Source organism: Pinus tabuliformis, chromosome J, assembly GCF_031772625.1.
Source record: "Pinus tabuliformis cultivar Carrire ecotype Pingquan chromosome J, CPIR1, whole genome shotgun sequence".
NCBI classification, from domain to species: Eukaryota; Viridiplantae; Streptophyta; class Pinopsida; order Pinales; family Pinaceae; genus Pinus; species Pinus tabuliformis.
The window spans coordinates 1,647,480,993-1,647,501,416 of record NC_142295.1 but is presented as its reverse complement, the minus strand read 5'-3'; positions in this window follow the sequence as shown (position 1 = coordinate 1,647,501,416).

Genomic DNA, 20,424 nt, shown 5'->3' with positions numbered 1-20,424 from the left:
ATAGCTCAATTCGCAAATGACCAAGTGTTGTTTGTTGGGTAGCCCTTTGTAATTTATAGCGTCTTTTGAATTTGAATTCGACCGTTCCCCCGAATCTAGTTCATTAATGCTCCCTTGGCGGCAGATTCTCCCAAATATTTCCCATAAAGCATGTCTTAAATGCCTGCCGCCCTCTCCATTTGGTCTCATGTCAAGCATCACATCATGAATAGTGACTCCAATGGTCACTTTCCAGCCAACTCACGCAGCAACACAGACCCCCTTGTGCAGTCACGGAACTTGTGGCACTTTGCTCCTATGCACAGCTCCAACATCACGTAGCTTTTGGGCAGAGTAGTTTATAGTCCCGTGCCTCCTTTCAACTACTTGGAGTGTTGAAACTGTACTTCCCATGGTTAGTCAGGTGGTCGCGCCACCTGTATAGGGTTTCAACTGGTCATCCATTACTTTTCTTAGAAAACTTTCACCTTTTATTGTTACTGGCTGCATCATGCACTTTATCATCTACAATGCGCTACCATGGGTGATCCATTTAGTAATATGCGGTCCAAGCCAAGGCATCACGCTGATCAACTCTCGACGATAGTCCCCAAAGTTGTCAACATGATCGTGCGCACCCTATTTTATCACGTTGGTTTTCTTATCGAGAAAATCTTTCTTTATTTCACCCTCAAGCTTCTTGACTTCCACTTCCAGCAGAGCGCTTTTCTCCCTTAATCGCGCCCTTTCTTTCATAAGTTCTTGGAGCCTAAGATCACCCTGTTGGATTTCTTCCTAAGGTCCCAAGTGTTCTGCTTCGTTCAGCTGCGTGACCCCTTCTTCCAAGGCTCCAAAAGCCGTCATGTCTACCGGCGCTACTATGCACGGACTAGGCATATTATACCCTCCAGGGATTACAGCGTTCGCTCCATACTCCCGCCACGGATATGTCTGCTCCACCAGTTTCTTACACGTTTTCCTATAAGCCCACAGAACTGCTGGTACGCGCAGGTCCCAATCAGTACGCTACACATCATATACCTTGTTCAGTGCTTCGCGTACTTTGTTAAAAGATTCTGCATGGATAACCTTCTGCACACTTTTTCTTTCCATACTTCATTGTTCTAACTAGGGGTTCATTCACGTAATTTCCTCACCTACACATGCTTACTGACCGTGTCTCCCAAAACAAAGTCTGTGTGCATCCGCGCAGGTTTTTTAAGATATGATTGTATCCATCTGGACAAGTGCACGCACAGATCGTTCCATCTGGAAATATTGTCTGTTAATCACATCTAAGGCTTCCCAAACCGCATGTGCATCATCCTCCTGCATTTATGCCAGTCCTCAAAGCTTCTTTGGTGCGTACCCCACCACCTCGCAGGTGTAGCGCGCAGTACCCATTTCAAATCCTCGAATTGTTGCTATTCCGGCACCTCACTTTCGAATCTGTTTAGGAAGTCATCTACCTCACTCAACCCATCATACGTAGGCAGATCCCTTACCTCTGTTGATACACAGCGCAACGATCTCGTCATCATGTTACAGTTCAGCTTGGTTACCTCGTGTAACCGGTTTTTCCATCACTCTATCTCCTCATCAGAATCTAATGTAAAAGAGCTTTCATGTTCCCATGAGATTCGTCCATCCATGGTGGGATTCACCAGTCTTTCTCTCACGCAGTTATCTTGTAGATGCAGTCCAAGGCATCATCACTTTCGTAGTCATGCACTAGCTCTGTGTGGCATTATCCTTCTGCAGGGTCCAACGGTATGACTACGCGAAGGGACATCTTCTAAAAAATCATCTTTCACTTCTTCAGATTTATCACCCCATTCATGTCAGTGGCCCAATCTATCCCTAATAGCTCAGGGTAGGATTGTTGTCATCAACAATCTCTATCACTTCAAAATCTGCTAACGCGCTTGCTCCTTCAATATCCACGGTGATCCCCTACAATCTTCCCATTGGTAGGATCTTTTGCTGGTTTGCCATTCACAGTTGGATAGGAGACCATTGTAGCGTAGGCCTTCCCATGTGCTCCATTGTCTGCTTCAGCAGAACTTTCGCGTCCAATCCTAGGTCCAGAATCACTTGGTCCATTTCATATTCTCCAATTTGCACGGTCAATCTCATCTCTCTTCCCGTCCTCATCGTGTGCTTTCCAATATTCCGGGCTACGCACGGTTCTCATGGTGCAATCCTAGCCCATATATTAATGAGTTCCTACTGTCCCTTTATAACCTTGCTATCGCATAAAAACTTCATGCATGTTTCCAAGAACATTGTGAGCATCGATGGGTCCATGTCTGGCTTTGGTCTTTCGTTGCTTCCTGAAGTGGAGGCATCAGTGAAGCTCTTCCTAGCTTCCATGAAGGCTTCCTTAGCGTGCTCCAAATCAAACTCTGGTTCTTTTGTCGAAGCCTTGCGAACCCAAGTACTATCTTCAGGCTGCTTGCCTTTTTCATCCCTTGCCGTAATTCCACTTCGGATCACAATTTTCACATTAGGGTCTTCCTCGCATGGCTCAGACCTCATCATCTATAGGTTCTGAGTCGGGGGATGTTGTAGCACTCTCTTGTCACACAACCTCGCTATCATTGTGGGACAATCCTCTGCCTCATGATCAAACAATGTACAATATAGGGATGACGAACGCATTGGATTCGTACAATCACGGTCATAATGTCCTGGACCTCTGCAATTGTAACATTCCTCAACCTCTTCCAGGTCCTCCACGCCGACCTCGTCCGTGCCCTTGAAATCTGGTTCGCTCCATCCTTGCGTTCTGGTCAAGGGGCCGCGTTTCAACCTGAACTCTGTAGGTGGGAGTCCTATCCATCATTAGTTCATAACTTCTACAAGTGCGCTCATCATGGCCCACTGATCTACAGAAATTACAGAACAATTGTTGCGAATTATGCATGTACTTTTGCAAGAAATGGCAGTTGTCTGTAGCATGCTTTCCCCCTATTTGACAAATTGCACACCATAATGCAGGCACCGCGCTAGGTCCTGCTTGTGCCTCTAGTCTCAATGGCATTAGTGCTCCTCCCATGAGGTAATTCACGAACCCTGGGTAGTGGTCCTTGTCATGACCCTTACCCTTACATTTAACACATCATACCTCGTCACGCACCTCTCGGTGAGCTGTCTTGTCGTGTTTCAGACTCTGCATCTCAAGGCACAAGATTTTCAACTACACGTGGATCTACTGAATTTCCAGGTTAGGATCTTGTATCGGGGTCTCATGTAGCCTCATCGCAATCTCCAAGGCCTCGGCCTAAGTTGTTAGCCTCTATTGTGACAACGCATTCCTTAAATGCGGCATTAGCGATGCTACAAACCATTCACGATGTTTTCCATCTGTCAAAGTCATGTTAGCTTTGCGAATTGTGCACTTCAGTCTTTGATCCAACTCCCAAGGAGTCTCACCTGGTAGCATCATGATCTCCTTAAATCCAATGATCGACTGCGCCTCTAACTTCGGCCTGCTAAATTCTTTGTTCAGCGCAGTTTGGATGTCTGTGATCCCCACATTCGGATTGTCATTAGAATTCTTAATATACCAGGTCAGCATGCGATCCTGTAGAGTGCTGACCAACGTCACTTTCTTTATATTGTCATCCATAACTCCCTGCGCTTCCCATACAACTTTTATCACAAACCAAAACTGGTCCAGATCTTCATTTCCTACTCTCTTGAACACTGGCAATTTTATCGCGCTTGCCATATTGACTTGCGATAGTGGCGGAGGTGGTATGGGCGAAGATGGGGGTGAAGACGGAAAAATTGGTGGTGGTGTGGGTGGAGGTGGTATGCGTGGAATCCTCTGCCTTATCAAATTGATCGCACTTCTTGGTGAGACCTTCGTGAGCTCTTCCTCATCTCCTCATAGAGGTGAAATCAAGGGGTTAGTTTCTAGTTCTGCACTACCTTCGTTTCTATAAATTCTCCCACTTCGCGTAGCCCCAAACATCAATGTATTCGCATAACTCTCTTTTCACACAGTAGCATTTTAATCCAAGTGTTCAAAGACTTAACGTACTTACCTCACTGTCCTTTGAGGAAGCATCATTCTACCTCACTATAGTTGACTGAAGTATCTACTGCAAATCCAGTAATGAATCATCCAATAATTTGACCAAGCCAGTGATCAACAACACACGCGATCTTATGCTCCGATGCTTCCAATCTGTGCACCAATTCTGGAGTCCATAGAATAGGTCTGTCAAGCTTGCACCTTCCTTGGCTATCTGCTAGCTTCCTGATCCACTCGTATAGATCAGTAGGGAAAGATGCAAAGAAAATTTCATGGACCTTTGTGTATAGGTAGTAGTCTCACCACTCTTCTTTTGATAGTCGTGGATTCCTATTCTCCTACGCCACGAACTCATAAATATTCCTATCCAACCAATCTTCAATTGGATTCCAGTGATACGACATCAAACATCTCTATGCAGATCCCGGTCCTGGCAACGGAACCATTTGTTGGCTTGTTGGGGCCTGACCGAGGTTCAGAGTTAATTAGCCAAACAACTCCCTATACTACTGGCCCTTTTGGCAACAGTCTGCAGAGTGTGGACTAAGGTCTCACCCGAAGTAGTATGGGGGGGTGCTGGAACCAGGTTCCCACACCCTTGAGATGTTTAAGGGGTTGATTCGGTCCAACTATTATTCCTTCGCATTGGTTACTTCGCGCACTTCCCTAGACTTCACAACTTGATATATTCGTCTTCGCGCAGCCTTAACCAGGGGCTCTGGGGATTCCACACTGCTAGAGCAATGATCTGCACTATTTTCTAAGTCACACTCGAGATATTACTTATCTTATTATACCAGCTAGTTATCTTCACGTAACCGGATGCCTTATGTTATATTTACTTATTCAGCACATTCATATGAGTTCGCGCAATATATAAATAATAAACTTGCAATTCATATCCAATAATACATAAAACAGGAAAAGATACACATAAATATGGTAAAACTTCTCTTTATTAATGCTTCCATCAGTTACAGACTTGACCTACCCTGCGTGCTCAGTTGTAGGGGTCCACGCACTCAGCTGCAAAGCCTTCTCCTACTCTATGACCCAAGGACACGACTTACACTTCCACTCAATGCCTCTTCAATTCCTTAGCCTCATCATGCTTCCTTTGATTTTATTGTTTTCTACACTTAGAGCCTCGCTCTATTTATACAATCCCATGGTCCACGGACCATGGGTAGATCTTTCAAACCGACATTACATTACAAAAACAAGGGTGGACAACCCTATGACTTTATTATGACTTCGCGCTCCGCGCCCATAAATCATGGAGTCTTTACAATGGACTTAGTCAAAACTTGGGCTTTAAGCCCCAAAACATGCCTTGGGTGGATTCCACGCCCAACAAGGACAAGGCTTCTTTTGATGGGGGAGGGGATGTTAGGGTCCAACCCTAACCCCTTTATTTATGGAATAAATCAAATAGGGTTGAGTCATAATCATAATTAGTTAAAGAGACAATAAAGCCCAATAATTGTAAGTGGTTGACCCGAATTTAAGAAAGGGACCACAATTAGTTGCAAACAAGCCATTGTATCAGATATATGGTATTGAGAGAACCATGGTAATGACCCATGGTATTGTATATATAAATCCTATATAGAGGCTACAGACTCCCCATTGAGAAATATATCGAGTCTTATTTTGTAATTGAGCTCTGCTCTGCTGGAGGTTGCCCCCTCGAAGAGGCAAGTGAACATTGCTTTCATCTCTAAATAATAAAGTACTTGCTGGTTTTCTCATTTTATTCTATGTTCTAGGTTGTATTTCTATGCATATTTGGTATTTTGGAATTTCTCACAGGACAAGAGCATATCAACAATGGCTTCCAAGAGAGCATAGTCGAAGACATTGTTTAGAGCACAATTGGGGATGCAGCCGATCAAACTGTCTATGAACTTGGCTATCTATGAAGACATCAAGTTGTTCATGGACAAGGATATCAACATGAAATGGAAACAATGTCACAACAAGAAACACCATCAGCATCAACAGAAGGTAGCACGCAGGATGCGACAAGTGCAACATGAAGGTTATTGATAGCACAGAGGTGAAACAAAGTTGCAAGCTGAAGTAGATCCACTTGTGATGAAATCAACTTTGGAGACTGAGGCTATGAGGCAATGATGACAAGAGGATCGTATGAAGGAAAAGAAAGAGAAACAGAGAAGGAGTTGTAGGTGCTCAAGCGACAACTCAAGGAAGAACAAGAACTTCTTAGACAAGAGAAGGAGTTACAGCGGGAACAGGCACAACAAGAGGCACAACATACACAGATTGATGAAACTGCGTGCATACAGGTTATTGACCCATCCAGGAGCTGGCATGGAGCATAAAAGGTGAGCATTGTTGTCGATCAAATTCAAGGGTATTGAGGAGCATGGATGTCATTGTGCACACGCATGCGATCCCACCCATTTGGCACACTCGTGGAGGCAAAGACAAGAAGCAAGTCTGACTGGAGCTGAACATGTATTTTGACAAGTTGATGTGCATGGTCACCAGCACACAATTGGATATCAACACAAACATTATGCATCAGTGTGTTGCTAGTGCAGCTGCACTCAAGACAATGAAGTGCATGTTATCAAACAATTTGGATAGAGGAGCCATATTAGTGTACCCAGATGCAACGGATGCAAGAGTTCATTTTCAGTAGGATGTCACCATTGAGTGCATGGACACCATCATGGACAACCAAGCTTGGCATCAGTTCTTCACCATCGACCATCATGAGGATGTTGAAGAGTTGGTCTTACCACAATGGTTTGAGTGTTAGTGATGTCTTGCATGGCTTGCTCAAGCCATTTTGTCTCACATGGGTACATGTGCAGATTGTATGTAACGTCTTGTCAAGTGGAAGTTCAAGTGTCGATAGTTGAATGTAACAATCATAGAGTAGTTGAAGAGTCATGAGGATTGATTAACGGTCACAAAGGGGAATGTCAAGGGTCACCCCACCCTTTGCTATAAGTAGTCCCTCATAACTCATTGTAGAGGCTTTTGGTCAGCCAAGCTTCTGATAGGAGTATCTCAAAGAAATCTTGGAGAGTATTGTAAGGAGACTTGGCTTCTCCACTCTGCAGAGCTAGTATATCTCTTTGGAGGAACAGGCGGCAGTGACTGTAACGTTCTGCTCTTGGAACTAGTGGTTGGTCATGGTTGTATTGTATGACAGGAACTTTCACTTCTTAATATAACAGAGCCAGCACATTTCATGCATATGTCGTATTGTATTTCAGCTATCTTGTTTACTCTAAATGGTATATGTATCTGTTTGCTTATGCATGCATGTATGGATTTCCTATAAGTATGTATGAATCTTACTGAAATGTGTTGTTGGTTTAACCATCACTTTGTATTGCTAGCTCACTTGCCTTCCAGTTTGTGATGCATCTTTTCTCGTGTGTTGCCTTCTTAACTCTATGCTTTCATAGGTGTCCAAGGGGTGCACTGATTTGATATGACCATATACTAAAAACTGATGTAGAATTGATTAGCCATTAGTGAATTTGAATGATAACCAAAACCACGGAAAACGAGGAAAGCTGCTGGAGCAGAAAACTTTACGACAGCTGATAAACCATAAGAAAGATGAAAAACATAAGTATAAACAGCAAAAACACAAATATACCAGACAACGATATTGATTACGGAGTTCGTCCCTGATGGACTACATCTCCGGGTCCACTTTCAAGATGGGCTACCATTTTATTAGGAATGAGAAGAAGAAGTGGATTACACAGTGATTTAGTTTGACTCAACTTGCACACAGGTAATTCTACCCTCTATCATCAGATAGCTTTCTGAACCAGCTTTCCAACACCGCTTACATTTTCCAAATCCGACTCCCGATGCTCCCGAAACTCTAAAAACAAAATCACCTCTATCTAAAAAGCACTCCTCCTTCTCAATGAGGGCAAAAAATACCTTTGTAGGCCTGTATATTCATTGAAACTACCTCTGACTTCATTTTATATGAATTTGGTTAAGCTTTGGATAGGGTTTGAGCTCGGTCTATTCATAAAAGGACACATAGGTTAGGTTTAATGACCTTCGAATTTGTTTTAGAACCAAACTAACTACAAAACCATCTTTACACCATATATTATCCCAGAACCACAAACGATTTTTCTAACCACGTGGAGGAGAAACCATTGTATGTGAATAGGTCATAATTGCGGTTATGAGTTCGGTAGTTTTGCTGACCATTCACCATAACGGTTGGCGGTGGTGGTTATCACGGCGCTCACATAGTGCTGCCACGCCTAACCTTAATTGCCCACCAAACTCGCTGCAGCTAACAATGACGTGAATCCCCGCTCACATGGTCTACTACCATGGTAACTAGTTTCGGTTACATCTAACCTCGGTGGCTTTTCAACGTGCATTCACATGCCAGCGTTGTGGTGGAAACTCTGACACGGTCAAGGCTACGGTTAAGGCCTAACTGTTGACTAACTCCGACCAATGCGTGCGTTCACATGTCCCCGCTGCTGTCAGGTTACCCGCACAGTTAGGTTGCAGTGGTTTAGGACTGTGTATTTTAATTAACAATGTTTTATATTGTTTTAACATAGAAATAGGCCGAGAGTAGGTTTAGGCTTAGGTTTAATGTATTTTTATGCATTTTTAATACATGGTTTAGGTTAGGATTTAGGCATAGTTTTAGCCATCATGCATTAGATTAGGGTTGGAACTTAGGAAAGAATGCATTAGAATTCTTAGGGTAACAAATGATAAGAAGATATCTTAGGAGTTAGGGTTTAGGTCTAGGCTTAGGATTGATGTTTCATTTAACTGTTCAAGAGCCATGTTGGCTCTACACAACGACATCAGCGAAACTGAAGCCTTTACTAGATGATAGTCCCTGGTACATCAATGTGGTCTCCGTGTGACATTCGTCAACATTGCATGATGACGACCATCACATCTTTGTAACTGACACTGGTGGTGATGACGACAAGACTATGTCGTCGACCCAATACTTTAACTTGAATCCTTTTACACAATCAACTATATCAACCATAAATCCTACAAAGTTGAATGGAAAAACACATATTGTCGACCAAACTCTGGCAGAACTATCAATGACATAAGTCGAAAACCAGGTACAACACCACATCAACTGAAAGCCATGAAACCATAACATTACCCGAACAACCTGATCATAACCAATACTGTCGGTCTGTCGAAACTAAACTGAAACAATGACAACACTGAACGACACTCATGAATACTGATGACGACACTTCGAACACTTGTGCATTTGGATCGACGGATCATCCTGGATCATGAACTCACCTCACCCTCCATGTGTTAGAACCACTCATGCACCTACCTTGACTTGTTACATATGTCACACCCTTGGTACCAACAGGGACATCTTACTTTCCTCTGTGCGCAACCGCGGTTAAGGTGATACTGTATGACCCACTGCTGGGACTCCTACACCAAATGGTCTAAGGTCTAGTTGGGAATTCTTACAAGGGACATCCCCTGACATGTTGGCAGGTCCAGTACTGTCAACATTTTGGTGCTAGAAGGAGGGCCAGATGACAAGTTGATTCATTGCAATTTGTTTTGAATCTCTGCATATCTATCATGACTAATTACAATGTTTCTCTTCCAGAGTGTATGTCTTATGGAAACAACTTCGAAATCTCAGAAGAAATTTAGGATAACTTGTCACATGGTGGAGGCTATGTAGCTTTGGTTAGGAATGTAGTTGGAATTGTAGGCTCATGCGAAAGACATGGAATCTTTGAAAAATACATGACCTGCGCATTGTTCGTTAACACATTTTGAGGGCACCCAATGCACTAGTGTGCCATGTTGTCTGAAAATTATATTCATTCTCTTTCTCATCTGGTCGTAGAGATAGATTGTGCTTTCAATCACTTTAACAGTAAAGCACTGAACAAAAAAATTGTGGAATTACGGAAAGCACCCGATGAATCCATTGAATAGTTTCACACATGCTTTTGTAATCTTGCATACCGATTTCCCGAAGATGAAATTGATTGGGAATTTCTTAATGGAAGATTTGATTATCTTCTTCACATATCTGAAAATCCGTAATTCTTGAAATCATCTGAACCCTGCTCACCACACTTCGGTGATGAAGCTACAAAATCACCAGCAGGCACAATTGCTTTCACAAATGACTATCCGCCTTCACTTCATCTAACTGCTCTACGACTGCAGAGTGATGTGGTAGAACATGCATACACATCCATTGAACTATCACATCCTCCCACCCCACCTGATCCTGATATCTCCGCAAATTTGTCTTGCAAGCCTGTTGGTTGTCACATGGATTCATTCCCTCAACCTTAGTCCTCGTGTTCTGTTGATCCTCCGAATTGTACTGTCTTGTGCTCTTCAATTCCAGACTCCACACCTGCTGTGAATGAGGATCAAGTTGTTGACGGAGTTGATGTTATTCAACCAACCTACACCATCATTCATGATGAGTGTGTGCAATAATCTAAAGAAGAACCTATGGTGAAGGATGACTCCCTTCCATCCACGCCTCACCCGCTCTATCCTGACATACCTTATGATTATGCCAGTATTGATTTCCCCTGTGAAAACTCATTTCCGAATGTTTCTACTTATGTTCGTTCATAGGACACTTCAGATGCCAGTCTATCATTACATTGCAGAGAGGATACATATTTCTCTGAAACTATGTCCAATATGTCATTTGTCATTTTTGAAAACACATAGGGTGAACATCCTTGCTTCTCATCTACCCCTCTGCACGATTCATCAAATCATGAGGATTTCGACAAACATCCTGAATTTTTTGATCTTGGTTGTCATCATCTATCTACTTCTTCATCCAATCACGATGTTGATTCAATCATTGTTAATCCATCTAAGACACTGGTCTATGATGATCTATCTGTCGACGAAGTCAAAACCCCCAGATTGTCGAGGCACTTCAGCCTGAGTTGATGGTTATGTCAGGTCCTTGCTGTCTTGAGGTTGATTTCACTTCCAATTAAGAAATTGTTGAAACATGCAAGGATCCTCATCACTCTCTTCTTTGCATTGAAGATCAACCAAATAGCCAGATTTCGCTTCCTCCACTCAAAGTACATGATCCCATCACTCATGCATTGGAGGAATCTTACACAGGGAGCACACTTGCACAACGTAAGTGGTCTACCTTTCTCACATTTTCTTGCATGTCATAGTCAAGAGAATGTGTAAACTTAACATCTGCACACTATATAGCACAACGCCATGGCAAGTCCACGGGGTGTATGTCATTCACTTTAACTCACCTCTTTTCTATGGACACATTTAAACCCGGAGTGTGTTTGTCTTCATCGTTATATATTACATGTTTGTTGGTTTGAACATCTGTGTTGTTCACAAACCATGCCTTCACCAAAATGGGTCGACCAATGCATCGGTAGCTGCATTGGAAGCATCACTTTACATAAGTAGGCCCATGCACCGTTAGATTAGGAGGAGTAGTGTTTTCCTTTGGTTTTTTTTTCTTGCATGTATGTTTGCTTCTTACCATGCATGTTTGTTTTCTTATTCACTTTTCCTATGCATTTACTTCTACTTTTGTTTTGTCTTGTTGTTTGTTGCATGTTTACTTCCGTAGGTCAGTTTCGCGTGAGACCGTGCGCAACTCTTGAAATAAGTTGGGTAATGTACAAGAGGACTTGTGTAGTTATCAATACTTGGTTATCTGTTGTCTTGCCTCTGTATGAAGAACATTTTATCTTTAGTCCATGATACGTCGATGGAAAATACGTATTTTTCAAAGTGAACATTGGTGAAACACAACGCTTGCATGTTCACTAGTGTCACCTACTCTAGTCGCTTTTTTTTGGGTTAATCCTTGTCATCTCAGTCAAGTACAGTAAGGTGTGGGGGAAAACCTTAATAAGCATGTCAAAGGTATACATAAACTACTTCTATGAAGGAACAACCTCTTCTTCTCTCAATAAGTCGGGATCCCTCTTCAGCCTCTAAAATGAATAGGTGATATGCATAGTTACAAAAAATGAAAAATCAAAAAATGAAAATGTGAATTTTTTTTGAAAAAATTAAAAATGAATAAGGCGAAAGAAGAGAAAGGCTTCATGTGTAGAGAGGTGATGAAAGTAACTCCATCAGGGTACTAAATAGGCCTACTGGTAGCGAACCAACACTAGAGATGAAACTAAAACTATGACGATCATATGACTTGTGCACCAATATACCCCTCATCCCCAATCAAAACAATTGTGTTGACTTGGCTTGGAATGTGTGTTGACAAACCAAGGGCTTGGTAGATGCTACATCTTACAATCAAGCAAGTGTGGAAACCAAGTCAAATAGAGAACTGAACAATACTTCTGGAGGTGTTAGACTTTCTTTTCATGAACAATGTCCATTCAAAGAGTTGGAGTTCTACCAGTGTGTCACTAATTGTTGTAGTGGCTACAAACACCCTCCAAAATTTTTCCTTAGCTTTGTTTTGGAGCGTCCCTACCAACCATCATGAGTAGCATGTCTTTCACCATCAAGCATATAGGCTTAAGCTATTTCTGAGTGTCTTGTCAACTTGTGCATGTCATTTTTCTTGACTCCCCTCACATGCTATCTTTCCGAACTTAGACCATGTGCTGGCCAAGCAGATCCCCCAGAAAATTTCCAATTCTGGAGAGAAACCAACCTTCCCTCTAGAAATTATGCAAATTAGTTGGCCAACCTCTTGAGCTCAAGAATTGCACAAATTAGTCTGTCAGGATTCCCTCAGAAAATTGTGCAATTCTAGAGGGCAACCAACATTCCCTCCAGAAATTACACAAATCAGCCTGGCAGCCTGCTGAGCTCCAGAATTGTTACAAAGCAGTCAGGAAGGCTTCCTCTAAAAACTGCACAATTCATCCCAAGACAGAGCTACTCATGCTAGGAATTGCGCAATCCTGGGAGGCAGTCACCTGTTCCTCTCAAAAATTGTATAATCCTTCTAGGACAACCAACTTTGCTCAACCCAAAAACTATGCAAATCCATCTCCTAGGCTTGTAGATCGATGCATGTGCCTTCAAGTTCACTGGTTCCCTCCGGGATCGAGCAAAATGGATTTTCATGCATGGACTTCTTTTCCCAAGGAAGCATGGAAAAGGAATCCATAGATCGAGGGATCTATTTTTAGCAGCTAGAGGTTACATGCAAAGCTCGTTTTAGAAACCTCTCACCAAGTGTCACTTTTTCTTATGTTTGTGGCATGCGCGTCATAACCTTGATCTTATCAAAACTCATCAACCAGACACTGCAGATCTCATTCCTCACATCAACCTTCCAACTCTGACATCCCAGATTGTATCTAGGAGTTTTCGGCACATTCAACTCAACCGTTTCGGGGTAAGCCCTCTTTGCATGTCTTGCGTTGTGTTTCTGTCACTTTTTGTGTTTCACGTTGTGTGAGTGTTGTTTTCTTGATTTCAATGAGCGCTTGCTATCATTTCAATGTATGTTAGCTTGTAGAAGCACGGTTTCAGTTTTCATTCGCATCTCACTACCGTCGCATGCATGACTTTGCACCAATGGCCGTCATTGCGGTGACTCGCTTCACACACATGCATGCTTTCCCATTTCTAAATTTTGCACTTAATCATTGCATGCATGATCATTCACTCTTGTTTACACTCAATATCACCATGAATTCAGACACTTCATGTTTTCAATCACCCATCAGCGGGTCTGGGCTGCCTTAGCCCGGACCTTATCCTTCGTTGCTAGCACTTCGGATTTCTGGAAGCGAAGGCTCTGCCTTCCCTCCAGAATTTTTACAAGTCTGGCCCAACATTGACCTCCAGGCTTGCATTGCACAATTCTTGTAGGCAGTTTAATATTGGCCCCAGAAACTGCATAATGCAGTTTGTTGGTTTGCATGTCACTACTGACTGAAATTGCACATTCCACAGTTTCAAACCTTAGGAAGCTAGGCTGGACTGTGCATTGTGTAGTTCCAGTAGTCAGTTAGCCTCCTGACATCTCGAACTATGCCTTGCATAGTTCTGGTAGTCAGTCTCCCAGCCTCCCAGTGAAAATTGTACAATCTTCATAGACAATCATGCAAGTACGTTGCATGTTAGTCCTTTAGCTTGTTTTGGTTTTCGACTGACAGATTGATTTTCATGATTTTTGATATGTCTCCAAGTATCACAGGGGTTCATCTGACTCTCAGTAGCATAGGTACAATGGCTTCCAGGAGATTAGAGTCGAAGACACCGTTCAAAGCACAACTGGGGAGGCAGTCGATCAAGTGTCTATGAACTTACATATCTATGAATACATCAAGTAGTTCATGGACAATTATATCAATATGAAATGGCAGCAGCTTCATAGCAAGAAACACCATCAGTAGCAGTAGAAGGTAGCACATCTGCATGCGACAAGTGCAAGAGGAAGGTTGTTGACAACATAAAGCTAGAACAAAGTTGCAAGCTCAAGCAAATCCACTTGTGATGAAAGAAACTTTGGATACTGAGGCTATGAGGTGACAATGACAAGAGGATCGCGTGAAGGAAAAGAAAGAGAAATGGAGAAGGAGTTGTAGGTGCTCAAGAGGAAACTCAAGGAAGAATAGGAGCTTCACAGACAAGAGAAGGAGTTGCAGCGGGAACAGGCACAACAGGAGGCGCAACATACACAGATCGATGAAACTGTGCATGTAGGTTATGGACCCATCCAGCAGCTAGCATGGAGCAGATAGGGTGAGAAATGTTGTCGATCACATGTAAGGGTATTCAGGAGCATGGATGTCATTGTGCGCACACATGCGATCCCACCCATTTGGCACACTCACCGAGGCGAAGACAAGAAGAAAGTCCAACTGGAGCTGAACATGTATTTTGACAAGTTGATGCGCATGGTCACCAACACACACTTGGAGATCAGCACAAACACTATGCATTAGTATGTTGTTGGTCCAACTACACTCAATACAATGATGCGCATGTTATCTAACAAGTTGGATAGAGGAGCCATGTCAGTGTACCCAGATGCAACAGAGACAAGAGTTCGCTTTTAGCAGGATGTCACCATTGAGTGCACAGACACCATCATGGATGACTAAGCTTGGCATCATTTTGTCACCATCAACCATCACAAGGATGTCAAAGAGTTGGTCTTACCACAACGATCTAAGTGTTAGTGATGTCTTACATGGCTTGCATGGCTTGCTCAAGCCATTTTGTCTAACATGTGTACATGTGTAGATTGTATGTAACGTCTTGTCAAGTGGAATTTCAAGTGTTGACAGTTGAAGTAATACTTATAGAGTAGTTGAAGAGTCATGATGATATATGAACGGTCACAAAGGGGTATGTCAAGGGTCACCCCACCCTTTGCTATAAATAGTCCTTCATAACTCATTGTAGAGGCATTTGGTCAGCCAACCTTCCGATAAGAGTATCTTAGAGAAAGCTTGGAGAGTATCATAACGAGCCTTGGCTTCTCCACTACTCAGAGGTAGTATATCTCTTTGGAGGAGCAGGGGGCAGTGACTATAGCATTACGCTACCAAAACTAGTGGTTGGTCATGGTTGTATTATATGACTGGAACTTTCACTTCTTAATATAACAGAGCCAACATGTTTCATGCATATGTAATATTGTATTTTAGCTATCTTGTTTACTATGTATCTGTTTTCTTATGCATGCATGTATGGATTTCCTATATATGTATGAATCTTACTGAAATGTGTTGTTGGTTTAACCATCACTTTGGATTTCTAGCTCACTTGTCTTCCAGTTTGTGATGCATCCTTGCTTGTGTTAGAATCACTCATGTACCTTCCTTGACTTGTTTCATATTTCACACCCTTGCTACCAACAGGGACATCTTACTTGCCTCTGTGTGCAACCGTGGTCAAGGCGATATTGTACGACCCATTGCAGGGACTCCTACACCAAACGGTCTGAGGTCTAGTTGGGACTTATTACTGGGGAGATCCCCTAACATGTTGGTGGGTCCAACACCATCAACAATTGTATAGTAGTACAATGGTTGCATGGCAATGTAGCAGTTGCAGGTTATGTGGAATTTGCAACAAACGGTACAACAACAGTTTTTATGGAAGAAAAAATATATGTAGATTATGATTGTAGTTTGTGAAAATCATTTTATATTTAGTTATATTTGATTGTAGTGGATCCAGTTTGAAAATGAGATGAAATAGAGATCCACAATGAATTTGAAGAAGGAGGTTGGTGCCTCAATCAGGTTGGAGCCTAGAGTAGGTTGGAGCTTATATTGCTAAGGTTGGACCCTACTCATTACTGAGTGTGGAGCCTGTTATACAGGAAAATGAACTCCTCATCAACTCAGAGGAGAAGAGCAAGATGACTGAAGGACTGACCAATTTCACAGGAAAATTTTCCAAGGTAATGTTGTCTAGGAACTAGCAACCTACTTTATAAAGCTTCCTAGCAAGGCTAAGGTTGCGTTAGTGCCTAGGGTAACTCTCTTTGTTACCTCGGGAAGGGTGTTAGTAAACCTAATTGAACTTCTATGGGTCAAAGGAACGAGTTGACCGAGAAATATCCCAATATTCTCTCCTATGTCAGCTCACAAAAGCAGGGAAACATCAGAACTCGAACTGTTTAGAGGAATTACTAATTCCTAATGGAGTCTACAAATAGGAAAGAGCACAAAGGCATGGAAACATCACTGCTTTTGCCTAATGGAACTCAAGAAGGATTTGGCAAGGCTTATCCTCTCATGCTATATATGAAAAGCTAGGGCCATTGTGGAAGAGGTCAAAACATTTGAAAGGATTGCCTATTTGACTGTCGAGCATAGTCTCTAAATAAGCCATAACAAGAGGTTAAGAAGGGAGAGAGAGAGAGGAGATGGAGGAGTAAGGGAAGGCTGATACAATTGATGGTTGTAATCATATTTTCTACATCAATATAGAACTGCAATTGTGTTGTCCACTCCGTGATGTTGGTAGTGTAATTTGTTTACATATTTATGCAATGTTGTTATTATGAGTGGCTCAGATATATGCAACTATATATATTTATGTCAAAGTTATATGCAGTGATATTACGCTTGTCTTACCTATGTGCAGGTTTTGATCTGGAGCTAGATCAGGGGTCTTCCACCTAGCTACAGTGTGCTCTCCAGCAACACCACACCAAGACATGAGGTAATAATTCCTTCTTCCTGATTTGATTCTCATTTGTTTAACATAGATATGCAAGAATCTTTGTGGCAGTTGCAGCTAATATTACTATCTACCAAGGATCCTGGGAAGATCATTGAGGGTTTCTACATCACCAAACACTTGTGCATTAATCCCTATAGCAGAATTGGCAAATCCACTGGGGACTACACTTAGTTCCCAGTTTCCTCCCAAAGTTCCTATATCTCTCTTTCTTCCAGGCCTTCTTGTACTTCTTGATCCCCTTTCTGACCACTCAGGACTATACAACACCCTTCTCTCAGTGCTTAGCCCTAGATCTACTCCCCATAGCCTTCTTTTTGAGCATTTTTCCTCACTAACGTTGTCTTCTATTATAAACAGTGCTTTATAAAGCATTGTGGCCTCACACACAGTGTGTTAGTGTTGCAAGTAACTCTTTGTACCCTCTATTACAGAGCATTAGCCAGCCATTTCTTGATAAACAGACTACTCTGTGACCTCATGGGTTGGGAAATCTGCTTGTAGACTGATCAGGGATCTACAGCTGTGCTTGTTTGATTGATCTGTCTCCTGACCATTTTTTTTTAAGAAAAATATCTTTACTTCTTAAAGTTTTTGTTTTTCATAAAAGAAAAAATACAAAATTTTTATTGTTTTCTGCTTAGTTGGTTAGATCTGCAATATTTGATTTCAAAATTTGTTAGTGAGCATTGTTAGTTCTGTCGGTTGTGATAGTGTTTTACTAAACAAGATGCATGGTATATATATTGATGTATGAATGACTCTCCCTTTGTAGAAGCAACTTCTTCATCGAAAGTGAAATTTACAAGCATTGTTTTTGCATGATTTGAGTTAGAGTCCCATATAACTTCATATGTCAACACCCCTACAGAAGACTCTAACGAAGTACATTTAAAATTTACCTAATAAAATCAATCAGCAACTCTTTTTAGAGTAAACACACATTAGTTTAGGCTAGGATCTTGGGTTAGGCAATTGTGAGTTAATTACCCAAGATCATACACCGAAACTAATGTCATTAACAAGAGAAATCCTTCTGCACTCATACTATCGAGACCACTCGAGTAAAAGAAAAGCTAGATACTAGACAACATCGGACTATAAATGAAGGTAGCCCGCCTTTGCTTACATATCCTTTGGGTATTTTGTTTATCGGGGATCCCTTGAGGGATATTGGAGCTGAGTCAGGGACTCAGGTATCCTGCCCACACAGCATACTATCTACGACTATGTCCCCCCCAATAGTGTCTATGATTTGAGGTATCCTTACTGGCCATACTTTGAGGGATGAATACAAGGTGAATGGGGTGGGCTGCCTTGGTACCTAACATAGACAAACCTACTCTATCTTCAGTTTTTTGGAGGGTGCTCGTCTTCACAAGAGTACTTGGCCCCTTAATCTAAGGTTCGGGAGAAGCTCAAGAGTAATAGTAACTGTACATTTGGCCAACTCTCTCTTTTATCCATTGAGATACTAGGTTTCATCTCCAGTGATCGATGGTTATCAGATAGGGTCATTTCCCTCTACTTGTTGATTGATTTTCTTAGTGTATTTTTTATTTTTTAAGTGCCAGATTGTTATCACCGAGACCTTAATAAATATCACAATAAAATCTATTGAAAAAATTTATTGGCCACTATGGCTACATCCGATCCTCGTCATCAATCTAGACGGTTGCTAGGTCTTCCCCCACTCATTTTTGAGGATCCATCGAGCCCCAGTGAACCGGATTACCCATCTTTGCACAATCAGTCTCTGAGATCTAACACTGAATCAACTTGGACACCCCATGATTCCAGCTTACCAAAATATTTCTTTACTAAAGGTTTCATTCCTCCATACAATCCTCTGATCACGAATCCGTTGGGACCACTCTTGATTCCAGTTGCATTTGTACCTCCTATGTCTTTTGTTGGACCTACACCACTCATTCCATCGATAACTAATGGGCTATGGGATTTTGTGGAAACTTTTGGTCCACCGCCACCTCCCAAGTTGACAGTCAGTACCACGCCTCTGATGGTGAACTCTTCTATCCCACCTGTCCTAGGTTCAAACCCTATCATGACACCCTACATGAGTGGAAACCAGTACATATCGGTTTCTGCCCCTTTTGTGTCAGCTCCTAGACCTTCGACAAGTGCTACATATAACACTCCTTATAACGGTTGATACAGAACGATTAGCAAGGGTCCCGTCAACAACCCCTTTGGTTGGCATCCATTGTTTAGTGCCAACCCCTAGGTTCAGATGCCTGGGGGAAATGTTCCCAATATTCCATACCGATCAGGAACGTTACAGTTCCCCTTCTGTTTATAGGACAACATGGATAGTTGTTTATTGACATGAACCCTTCTTATCTCAGTCAAGGACCTATAGTTAATTACGTGGCGAGCGACATCCCACAACAAGTCCCCACTCAATCCATATGGGCACCCAAGTCTCAACCTCAAATAAGTCATCGGGGCATTCCTTATCCTGGGGGCACTTACAACCTCCATTCAAACAATCCCTATGGACAACCACAATACACCACTGTACCCCAAGGAAATTACTATTCCACACATCTTGTGTATAATATTGGGAACAACACGATGGGAGGACCGCAAGCATCCTCAAGTCATATGTCATTGCCTTGGTTTGATTTGAGGGCATCAAACACCTTGCCTTTCTTGGAAATGCTTGATATCCTCGACTTGTACAAACTCACAAATGACCCCATCTATCACAACTTACTTTGGCCTCTAATCCCACACAATATTCCGACGAACATCCCAAAGTTTGAAGGGAAACAATGGGAGGATCTAGGTACGCACATCACCGCCTATCATTTATGGTGCATTTCCAACTCCATGGTGGATGATAGTATCCAGTTATGGATCTTTCCCCGCACCCTTACTCGCAATGCAGCCAAGTGGTACATTGAGTTACCACGTTCGTCAGTCAATACCTTTGGTGCTTTAGCAATGGAATTCTTAAAGCACTTTCAGCTACCCATCCGCTATGAAACTAGGAAAAAACTCCTTAATTCATTACGTCGGGACACCCCCACCCACATCTCTCATCATATCCATGAATGGAGATGTAGGCGGAGGCTAGTCAAAGCTCCCCTCCTAAACTAACTATTCGCGGATTGGTTCTACAAATATCTTCTCCCCCAAATCACTAAAGGTGTTGCCTTAGGTGGTCTGGTCATGGAAGA